This window comes from Balaenoptera acutorostrata, chromosome 1 (genome assembly GCF_949987535.1).
Source record: "Balaenoptera acutorostrata chromosome 1, mBalAcu1.1, whole genome shotgun sequence".
NCBI classification, from domain to species: domain Eukaryota; kingdom Metazoa; phylum Chordata; class Mammalia; order Artiodactyla; family Balaenopteridae; genus Balaenoptera; species Balaenoptera acutorostrata.
This window is the reverse complement of record NC_080064.1, coordinates 27,045,477-27,057,560: the sequence shown is the minus strand read 5'-3', so window position 1 is coordinate 27,057,560 and position 12,084 is coordinate 27,045,477. Positions and strand designations below refer to the sequence as shown.

The following is a 12,084-nucleotide window of genomic DNA, read 5'->3' as shown; positions in this document are numbered from 1 at the left end:
CAGGGGTCACAATATTGCTTTTCTAAATAAAGGTAAAATTCAAGGTTAAAAAATATATATACATATTAAAAGGGACAGAGGGAATTATTTCACGTGATAAAATGCTTAGTCCACAAGTGTGTCAACAGTCATGAATATTTATGCACCAAATAACCTAACAAGAAAACTCAAAGCAAAATCTGTCAGAAAAACAAGAAGAAATTGACAGCCATAGGAGACTTTAACATATGTCTCTTAATGGAGTAAAACAAATACAGTAAGTCTTCTACATATAAACAAGTTCAGTTCTCAGAGCGCATTCGTAAGTCCCATTGTTCTTAAGTCCAGCAAAGTTAGCCTAAGTACCCAACTAACACAATTGGCTATATAGTACTGTACTGTAGTAGGTTTATAATACTTTTCACACAAATAATACATAAAAAACAAACACAAAAAATAAAGAAAACATTTTTAATCCTACAGTACAGTACCTTGAAAAGTACAGTAGTACAGTACAACAGCTGGCATACAGGGGCTGGCATCGAGTAAACAGGCAAGAAGAGTTACTGACCGGAGGAGAGAGAGGAGGTGGGAGATGGTACTGTACTACTGTACTCTATACAGTACTGTACAGTAAAGTACACAAAAGCACAACCACTTGTAGAGGATGCATGCATGTGACAATGTACACCAGACACGTGAACTAACTTATGTGGTTGGACACGCAAACGCACATTCACATCTTTGAAAGTTCACAACTTGAAGGTGCATATGTAGGGGACTTACTATAAAAAAATAGAACTAAACTGGAATTTGTTTTAGGTGATTTTACCATCTTTTGATTTGATATTATGTATCAGGCTCAGTGCTAGGTACTTTATATGTGGTTTCATTTACAATAATCCTCTTGGCAACACTGCTGGATAGATGATGTTACTGCCATTCTACAGAGGAATAAACTGAGGCTCTTTCAGGTCACTCAATTAGCTGTCAAGAATGAGTATTTGAACCCAAGTCTTTGACCCCGTAGCCATTTTGTTAAATAGCCTCTTTGGGAGGCAGAGCTTCATTTCATGGAAAACATTTCTTCCAAAAAGGATAAAGGCACCTCTGCCCCTCACAGAGTCCCTGACACCTCCAGGGCAGGTTCTGGTCAACAACAGGCAGTCACAGAGCCTTCATTTACAGGGCGATGATAATGAGAAAAGAAGTGGTGCAAGGTTACTGAGCAAGGAAGAGTGAAACACAGGGCAGTAGCTTCAGTGCTGCATCTGTACACTGCCCAGCCTCCCAGAACATCCATCACTGCAGCTGCTTCAGTGACTGAAGCCCAGGTTTATTCTTTCACTTAGGAAAATAACGCAAGAAGAATCTTTCTGTCTTGCCAATACCATCTGGCACCAGGAAAGGACAGCCTCTAATTTTGCTCTAGACACCAATGCTTGCTTTGAGCTTTGGTCTGTCTTCTCAGTTTTTGCTCTTTGGGTGGCACAATGCTTTAATTATTATTGTCTGCTATTATAATCATGGTTTAATTGTTGGTTTGCTGCACCGTGGCTCAGAGGGGGGCATTTTGTGAGACAAGTATTATTTTCTTATTGTCATTTCCAAAGTCACTGAGGATAATTTAAGCTGCGTTCTCGGTTGGGGACAGGAGTGATTTCTGACCCCTCCCCCTGCTGCAGCAGCTGTTCGTTCACATGCCATTTTCCCCTGATGTAAAGATCCGCTGTTAACGACTCTTCTTCCCGGTGCAACATCCATTGTGTTCATGCAGTGGTGACAGTTGCTTGGAAGCACCCAAAGCCTTTTCATATTCTGGGGCCCAGTCAGAAGGCAAGTGAAATCAACATATAAAGATGCTGTGATTTTTTTCCTTTCTAGTTTCTGCATTTTTCTAATGTGCGACGGATACAGATGAACCACCTCTAAGTGTGGAGGTGGGCGGTACCCGAGAAATGCCCAATGTGTTAAAGTTTCCTTCAGACTGAGAGCTGAAAACCATAATCCCAGACTCGAGTTTGTCTGTGGACAACACTTAAGGGGTGCAGCCCCCTACGATGACAATCTGATGCTCTCCTAGCTTTTTAGATGAAAGTTCTGGCAGTAAATCTCTTCCTGTGGTTGAAGCTGAGTGTCATGAGCCTTACCTGCAAAGCCTAGGGGGACTCTTAGTGGTGGGCTGGTGGGCAGAGGTAAGGGAGTGAGGGCCAGGTAGGGGCTGCCTCACCTGGGGAGCTGCTGTTGGCACATTGTGGTGGAAGGTGGGACTCTGCGGAAACACCATGATGAAAAGGTGTACAGAGATCCCAGAACAGGGATGGCCCCACGGTCGAGGTGCCCTGCAGTTAAAGGGAGTGGCAGCCAATCTGACATGAAGACCCAGCTCCAGAGAGAGCAAGCAGAGGTTCCGGGCAGCCCCCAGGGGAATGGGAAAGAGGACCAGAGACCAGCGGGGCTCATTAGCTGAGCTGGCATACTTGTCAGTAGTGAAAGCCCAGGCTGTACCCCAGGCAGATTTAGGACGCTGAGACCAACTCAAGGCCCCTCTTTTTTGGAAACGGGGCTCCCCCCCTCTCTGCCCCCAGCCCTGACCCAGCACCATAGAAAGGATCGAAGAGGCCATGACTGCCTTGCCTTCTTCCACAGTTGGACATCATTGCCCTGCCCTGAGTCACTCTTCTCTCTCTTTTTTACTTATTTATTTTTGGCTGCGTTGGGTCTTTGTTGCTGCACAGGGCTTTCTCTCTAGTTGCAGCAAGCAGGGGCTACTCTTCGTTGCAGTGCGCGGGCTTCGCATTGCGGTGGCTTCTCTTGTTGTGGAGCATGGGCTCTAGGCACGTGGGCTTCAGTAGTTGTGGCACGCAGGCTCAGCGGTTGTGGCGCACGGGTTTAGCTGCTCCGCGGCATGTGGGATCTTCCAGGACCAGGGCTCGAACCCATCTCCCCTGCCTTAGCAGGCAGACTCTTAACCACTGTGCCACCAGGGAAGCCCCTCTCCTCTCTTGACTCCTTGGGCTGCACCTTTTTCTGGTTTACCTTCTACCTCCTCCACTCATTCTTAGTCTCCTTCCCCTGCTCATCCTTAATGCCATGGATCACCAGGACACCCTTCTCTGTGTGCTGCCCACACTGATACTCGTTGGGTGGGCTTGTCCAAACCCATGGCTTCAGGTCTCACCCACCTGCACCCATGCTCTCGTCCTCCTGAAGAACTTGTACTGTCCTAGGGGTCCCCATCTCTCCATCCCATCAGTGTCTTTGAGCAACCTCTTTTCTCTGCCCGGCATTCCCCTTCCTTCTCACACTCCTCGCCACCCCCTTCATCTGGAAAATCCTTTTCATCTCTCAAGACTCAGCTTAGTTGTTCCCTCCTCCGGGGACCTTGCCTCACCCCTTGGCCTGAGGTGGGACCTTCTCTGTGCGGACCTGTACCATAGTACTTATCACACCACAGCTAGGGGCAGAAACAAGCCATGTTCCTGTCTGTATCACCTGTGCCTGGTGTGGTATCTGTACCCATTGCCTACTATTCATTGATTGGATGTGTGAATATTGGTCAGAAGACTTGTAGAGCTGTATTTGGAGAGTGCGAGACCAGGGCTGCAGCATCCCCCTGTCTCCTGGCTTTAAACTAGGCAGCCATTTCTGGCCCAGAGTCTGTGCAGCTAGGTCCTATCTCTATGGTGGTGATAGGATGCCAAAGACATAGATTCAAGGGGCGGGATGTGGGCAGTAAAGAGAGATGTCAGAACCTCCAGTGAAAGAGGAAGTATCTTCCTTAGCACATAGGATTTAAGTTGCCCATCACCAAGTGGCACACACAGCACGGACAGTGGGTGAGTTTGGCTGAACTATGGGCGTCCCCAAAAGCTGATGAGCCATTCACTTATTCATCAGCTCACCCAAACCGGGAGCTTAGTGTGGGTCACGCCTGGTGCTGGGTACCAAAGATACAAACACAAAGGACACACAAACACAACAGTTAAGGAACTCAGTAAGACAGGTTATTCAATGGATGACTCTGATACACAGGAGCACACAGAAAGAGCATCTCACGAGATCGGGGCCATGGGGACGGCATGGAAAAGCCCATGGAAAAGCTTACCAACTGGAGGTGGGGATCTACTGGGACATGTTATTCAGGTGGTATATTAGTTTACTAGGGCTGCTGTAACAAACCAAATGACTTAACAGAAATTTATTTTCTCACACTTCTAGAGCCTAGAAGTCCAAAATCAAGGAGCGAGTAGGGTCACGCTCCCTCTGAAGGCTCTAGGGAAGAATCAGTTTCATTTCCCAGCTTCTGGGAGTTGCCTGCACTCCTTGGCCTTCCTTGGCTTGTGGATGCATCACTCTATAGTCTCTGCCTCCATCTTCACATGGTCCTCTTCCCTGCGTCTCCTCGGTGCCTCTGTATCCAAATCTCCCTTTCCTTTCTCTTAGAAAGACATCAGTCATTGGACTCAGGACCCACCCTACTCCAGTATGACCTCATCTTAACTTGATGACATCTACAAAGACCCTATTTCCAAGTAAGGTTACATTCACAGGGACCGAGGGTTAGGACTTGAACATATCTTTTGGCAGGAGACCATACAAGCCACTACAGGTGGTGTGAGGGCACGCATCGGGGTTGGAAACGTCCAGACAGAGGGAAGTCCCTGAAGCCAGAGAAAGAGAAGAAAATGGATAAAGAGTGAGAGGAAGAGGAGGAGGCAACTGGGGCTATTCATGGAGGGCTTGGAGCATCCCCTAGGAAGCCTGACTTTATTCTGTAGGGAAAGGGGAATGACTGGTCAGATACATGGTTCAGAAATGTCAGCTGGCCCTGGTGGAAAAGGTGGATTGAAAGGGTGAGGGGGAGTTTGGGTGCACACTCTGTGTGCCTCTGTAATGCTGTTCTCTCTCTTGCAGTCATCTTCCTCTCTCACTTTCCTTGTGCTTCGCTTTTATTTCTCCAAAACTGCTTCAAAGACATCTGCTCCTTGAAGTTTTCCTTGCCTCTCTCAATTAGAAGAAGATGACGATGTAAAAGAAAGGCCTTTGGTCCCAGACAGACGTGGTTTGAATACACCCTCTGACCCTTAAAAGCTGTTTGACACCCCCCCTCACCCTCAGCAAGTCTCCCCAGTTAACCCCCGGGACTTCAGTTCCCACATCAGCAAGATGGCAAAAATAGGCTCCAACTTACAGGTTTGTTATGAGGATATTAGACAATATACATAAAGTACTTGGCACGTAGATTTCCAACAAATGATTAGTTCTCTTCTTCATCCGGTTATTTTGATAGCACTTTATTTATCCCACGCTTTCAGCACCTCCTGCACGTATTATTGTGTTGTGTGTGTCTCTTTCAATAAACAGCAGCAGCCTCCAGGGCAAAGACACAGCCTTCCATGTTTGGGCAGCTCTCAGCACAGAGCGTGGTGCACATTAGGCCCCCTCCCTCTTCCGTGGCTGGTGGTGTGTCTGTGGCCCAAAGAAACAAGAGCGCAAACGGGTGAGGTGTCAAGATGAAGGATCACCTTCTCACAGCATGGTGGGCGCGGGATCCTCAAATGGTTTTCAGTATTTCAAAAGCCAGAAGGAGACCAGATGGTCACCTGCAGGGGAGCTGCTCAGGCAAACCCAAATGTCTGCTTGGGCCCAGAATTATCCCTATCAATGAGAACCTCTAATTAGCATTTTATAGACTTTGATTTCTATGGGATGAAAAACGTCTTCAATAAGAGTCTTAATCCAAGTGGTCAGATTGGCAAAGCTTCACTGGCTAGCATCAAGGATTTATCATGAAAGAGGCCACTAGCACCTGTAGTAGCCCCCTAGCTAATTTCCCTGCATGCGCCGTTGCCGTTGCCAGGCTGTTCTTATCCGGGCAGCAGGAGTGATCTTCAAATGAAAATTGGATCTTGTAAGGTCTCAGCTTAAAATCCTTCAGTGACGTCCCTTAGCCCACAGAATAAAATCCAAAATTTCCCCCGACCCACCAGGCCCCACGAGACCTGGCCTCTGCCTACCTCTCTTGGCCCAGGGACAGCCTCAGTGACCTTTCTTTTTTTTTTTTTTAATTTATTTTTGGCTGTGTTGGGTCTTCGTTTCTGTGCGAGGGCTTTCTCTAGTTGCAGCAAGCGGGGCCACTCTTCATCACGGTGCGCGGGCCTCTCACTATCGCAGCCTCTCTTGTTGCGGAGCACAGGCTCCAGACGCTCAGGCTCAGTAGTTGTGGTGCACGGGCCCAGTTGCTCCGCGGCATGTGGGATCTTCCCAGACCAGGGCTCGAACCCGTGTCCCCTGCATTGGCAGGCGGATTCTCAACCACTGCGCCACCAGGGAAGACCTCAGTGGCCTTTCTGTTGCTCTGATGCTCCGAGCTGCTTCCCTTCTGGGGCCTTTGCTCATGCTCCCCTTTATCCACAGAAAGCATCCTCCCGCCTCTTGCCCTGCCCTGCTCTTCACGTGACTGGCTCCCTTTAAGCCTCTCCTCTTCCTTAGATGTCACCTCCGCGCGGAGGTCTTCCTGGCCAGTCTGTCTAAGCCAGTGGCTCCACCTCAGCGCTCTGCTGTTTCCTTCATCGCATTTGCCCACAGCTGATGGTCTTCTCATGGGGTTGTGTGTGCAGGAGTATTGCCCATCTCCAGAAACAACTGGAAAATGACGCCCTGTCTGTCGTCTTCGCCATTATCTCCCAGCACCTGGCACACGGAAGGCATTTACATAAACGAAGGCAGTGAGGTCCAGAACTTCAGCTTCTCTCCTTTCCATGACCAAGCTGCCTGGTTTCTGCGTGCAAAGGACCTCAGGCCTCTGGCCTCGTCCTCCCGCCTCTGCTGACCTCATCAACGCCAAGCCTTTGACTTTGTCTGATTAACAGATCAGTTAAGCTGAATGCAGTGAATTGGCACTTTTAATTCCGGGTCTTAAATCTCCGCCCTTTAACCTTGTGTATGATTCACATGTAAACTATTGATTACTGATGGGGCCTCTCTGGAGCAGGCCTGGTTCTCGGCCACAGCCTCTTCCTTCTGGAGGCGCAGGCAGCGTTGTCAGGGGAGAGAGAGGAAGCGCCAAAGTCTGACCTGGACTGTAATTATATCAAGTAGTTCTGTGTCGCTCTCTGACCGGCCCTTGACCTTGAGCAAGTTATTTAACCTCTCCGAGCCTCAGTATTCTCATTTTTCAAGAGGGGAACGGTGCTACCTGCAAAATAAAGGTGCTGGTGAGGACTAAATGGGATAAGGTGAAGTTGCCTTGAACACAGGGGTTGTATAAATATGTTTTCTTTCATTTCTACCTAGTGTACATATTCTCTCTTTTCACACTTCCCATCGGTCTGGTCCTTCTGGGATTTCATTTGTTCATTCTTCAATTCACTCACTCATCCATTCCAATATTCACCCTCAGGGACCTCAGTCGGTCTCTAACCAGAAGAGGATAAAACCCCAACTCTGCTAGCTAATACTGATGTCCCTCTCTCAATCCAGCTAGGTCCCTATGACATCGTCATGCCACCCGAACTCCAGTGTGGGCGTCGCCTGTCTTTCCAGGTACCTTAACCTACCCCCTGCCTCTGGGTCTTGTCTTGTGTTATTACATCCAAAGAAAACACCCTCCCTTTCACGCCGCCCAAACTTCTAGCCTTATCTCCTTCCTTCCGTGACAAGCCTGGCCCACGAGAACCTCTCCTCCCTGAGAGCACGTCCGGCAGCACCACACAGCTACCACTTGGTCTGCGCCTGCAGGCGGCTGCCGATTTCCCAGTGCATCACGGACCATGGAGGAAGCAGAGAAGCTAGGGGCAGCTTAGCACAGCAGGGCGGATGCTTGTTTGCTCTGCTTCCTGGGGAGCTCCTTCTCCCCTTCCAACCAAGTGTAGGGCCCCAGTCTGCCAGTCTGTTCCCTCCTAAACGCCTTCAAGAGAAGCCTATCTGTTTTCACTCATCAGAAGTCCTTGGAGGAGAGGCCTGCCAGGGGGATGAGAATACAACCACTGAGGAAACCCACACAGCTCTGGTACTGAGGAAGCTCCACCTGTATCTATAAAAGGGTCTGCCTAGGAAATCCAAGAGCTTAACCTGAAGCCTGTTAGAACTTAACTAGTGACTGAAAATAAGAAATACACGCACACACACATATACATATATATATATCCAACAATAAATATGTAAATAATAATTAAATCCCACTCACAATGGAGCTGAAAGCCAAAAATTGAACTTAAGAGGAAGAACGCAAAGAGGAAAACCATAAAACTTTACCAAAGTACCTAAACTAACCCCTAAATAAGTTACAACATCTACAGTGTTCCTGGCTGGGGAAAATAAGTAACGTAAAGATATCAATTTGCCCGAATCAATCAGTAAGTGTGTGCAGGGCTTCCCTGGTGATGCAGTGGTTAAGAATCCACCTGCCAATGCAGGGGACACGAGTTCGAGCCCTGGTCCGGGAAGATCCCACGTGCCGCAGAGCCACTAAGCCTGTGCGCCACAACTACTGAGCCTGCGCTCTAGAGCCTGCAAACTACAACTACTGAAGCCCGCACACCTAGAGCCCGTGCTCTGCAACAAGAGAAGCCACTGCAATGAAAAGCCCGCGCACCGCAACGAAGAGTAGCCCCCGCTCACCGCAGCTAGAGAAAGGCCGCACAAAGCAACGAAGACCCAACACAGCCAAAAATAAATAAATAAATAATTTTTTTAAAATAAATAAGTGTGTGCAATTTCAATCATAGTATCCACGGGATTTGGAGGAATTTGAAAGGATAAATTTGGGAAATCAGCTAAGAAATTTTGGGGAAAAATACGAAGGGGAGCTTGCCCTGTAAGAATATCAAAATATGAGACTGAAAACTGAAATCAACCGAGTATCTGAGCTCCTGGTACCTCAAGTATTTAGAAACCTGTCACGACAAAGGAGGGAGCCCTGGAACAGAGGAGAGTCTAGACTCAGACCCATGGCCAAGGTTTCAAACCCGTTGAGAGAGAGAGCCTGGATTATCCAGGCACAGGCATCTTCATTCAGGTACTCATGAGCGCTATCAGAAGCGTCAGGCGTAGCCCAGGCAGTGGGGCTACCAGAGTGAAGAGGACCTGCCCCCACGCTCGTGGAAGTCATGTTCTAGTTGGGGAGAGGAGTAGTAAACAAATAAATAAAGTATAGACTGTAATAAATGCTAAGGAGGAAAGAAGCAGAGCATTTTGATAGAACATGGAAGAGGCCACTTTAGGTAGGTGGTGGGATAATTGAGGGTCCATCTGGAAAAAATAACGAACCGATAAACCTCAACAAATGAAACTACACAAGTGCTGAGAAAACATTAAAGTGTTGCTTTCTAATCATATAGGGAAGAAGAGGGTTTGCCCAAGCATACCATGACATCCAATATCCTTAAAGGAAAATATTAACATTTGATTATATAGAATGAGTAACTTCTATACCAAAAAAGACACCATAAACAAAATTTCAAGGAAAGAGACACCAGCTGCTGGGAGAAAATGTCAGCAACAAATATATAAAAGAGAAATTAAAATATATAAAGATAATAAATAAAAATTATAATGTGTGAACAGAATTTTAAAAGACAAATAACTCAAGCTGGGTAAAGGATGTGAAGATATACAAATGACCAATAAATACATGCAGAGATACGCAACCTTACTAAATTATCTAAATTTAAAACACTAGTGAGATTCCATTTTGGTTTAGCAGATGGGCAAGTATATTAATATAGAATATATTTACCTTGTAATATCTGATATTGGTAAGGTGAAGTTTAGAGAGAACAGTCACATGAATACTTTTCGGCGGGGGGGGGGATGTAAATTGACACAATCACTTAAGAGAATAACTGAGCAGAATTTATCAACTACTTTAAATATATTGTATACCCGTCCCCCCGACCAAAGTATTCCTACAAGCCAACTGAAATATTAACATAAATGTGAACCACTCCATAAAGATGGGAATGTTCCTTGCAGTCTTATGTGAAATATAGCAATGTACATTTCTACAGGAAAAAAATGAAGTAGATGTATATCTCCATTATATAGTATTAAGTGAAGAAAGTTACATAAAACTATGTGAAATATAGTCCCATTTGCGGGGGCGGGGGGGGAATGTATGTGTGCACATTGAAAAAAATCTGGAAGTATTTGCACCAAACCTAATATCAAGTGGAAAGTTCTAGAGAACAGATTGGTTTGTGTGAGAGAGACTTCTTAAAAATTCAGGACATCTGTATATTGTTAGCCTTTTTCTGCCTTGAGCATATCTTATTTTTATAATTTTAAAAGACATTTTTAAAAGGATATAGTGATAAATGGATTGGATCCTGGAACAGATAAAGGGCATCAGTGGAAACACTGGTGAAATCCAAATCAAGTCGGGAGTTGAGTTCATAGTAATGTACCATGTTGGCTTCTTAGTTGTGACAAATGTACCAGGGAAATGGAAGGCGTTGACAAGGGCAGAAGTGGTAAGGGGTCTATAAGAATTCTCTGTATTATCTTTGCAACGTTTCTGTAAGCCTAAAATTAATCCGAAATGAAAAATTGATTAGGAGAGAGAGAGACAGAGAGACAGGCTGGTATCCAAGTTCTGCTCTGGGAAGCAGAGGTGTAGGTTCACCCTTGCCCTCACTGCAGCTGGACCAGCTTCTCGAAGGTCCTGCCATAACCCCTGACCTTTATTTCCCCCACACACACCTTTCTTAAGACTTAGATTTTTAGAGCAGGCTTATGTTCACAGCAAAGCTGAAAGTACAGAGATTTCCCATTCACTCCCTGCCCCACACCTGCACAGCTTCCCCCATTATCAGCATCCCCCATCAGAGTGGTACATTTGTTACAACTGCTGAACCTACATTCATTGACACATCATTATCACCAAAAATCCATAGTTTATATTAGGGTTTGCTCTTCGTGCCCATATTCTATAGGTTTGAACAAATGTGTAATGACATGTATCCACTATTACAGTATCATAAGAGTATTTCCACTCCCCTAAAAATCCTCTGTGCTCTACCAGTTTATCCCCTCTCCCTGACCTAACCTCTGGCAATCACTGACCTTTTTACTATTTCCATAGTTTTGCCTTTTTCAGAATGTTATGTACTTGGAATCATACAGTATGTAGCCTTTTCAAAATGGCTTCTTTCACTTAGTAATATGGATTTAAGGTTCCTCTATGTCTTTTCAAGGCTTGATAGTTCATATCTTTTTAGCACTGAATAATATTCCATTGTCTGGATATACCATAGTTTATTTATCCATTCATCTACTGAAGGACATCCTGGTTGCTTCCAAGTTTTGGCAATTATGAATAAAGCTGCTGTAAACATCTGTGTGCAGGGTTTTGTGTGGAAATCAGTTTTCAACTCCTTTGAGTAAATACCGACGAGCACAATTTCTGGATCGTATGGTAAGAGTGTGTTTAGTTTTCTAAGAAACTGCCAAACTGTCTTCGCAAGTGGCTGTACCATTTTGCATTCCCACCAGCAATGATGAGAGTCCCCGTTGCCCTACATCCTCATCAGCATTTGGTGCTGTCAGTGTTCTGAATTCTATCCATTCTAATAGGTGTATAGTGGTATCTTATTGCTTTTTTCATTTGCATTTCCTCGATGACATATGATGTGGAACATCTTTTCACATGTTTATTTGTCATTTGTATATCTTCTTTAGTGAGGTATCTGGTAAACTTTAGCCCATTTTTTAATCATGTTATTTGTTTTCTTACTGTTGAGTTTTAAGAATTCTTTGTATAGAATTGGCTCTCCATATCTGCATGTTCAGGATCCACAGATTCAACGTACCTCAGATGGAAAATATATGAAAAAAATCCACAAAGTTCCAAAAAGCAAACTTGAATTGGCCATGCACAGGCAACTATTTACATGGCATTTACATTATATTTACAACTATTTACATAGCATTAACGTTGTATTAAGTATTATAAGTAATCTAAAAATTATTTAAAGTATACAGGAGGGTGTTCTATGCAAATACTAGGCCATTCTGTATGAGGAATTTGAGCACCCTCAGATTTTGGTATCTTGTTATCTTTTGCAGAGCAGCAATGTTTAATTTTAATGAAGTCCAGCTTAT

General features: G+C 45.4%; 1 protein-coding gene across 1 annotated transcript in view; it reads left to right on the top strand.

Annotated features, from left to right (window-relative positions):
• Positions 1-12,084, top strand: part of CSMD2 (CUB and Sushi multiple domains 2) — a 676,782-nt gene that overhangs the window by 483,764 nt on the left and 180,934 nt on the right. The window lies entirely within an intron of this gene.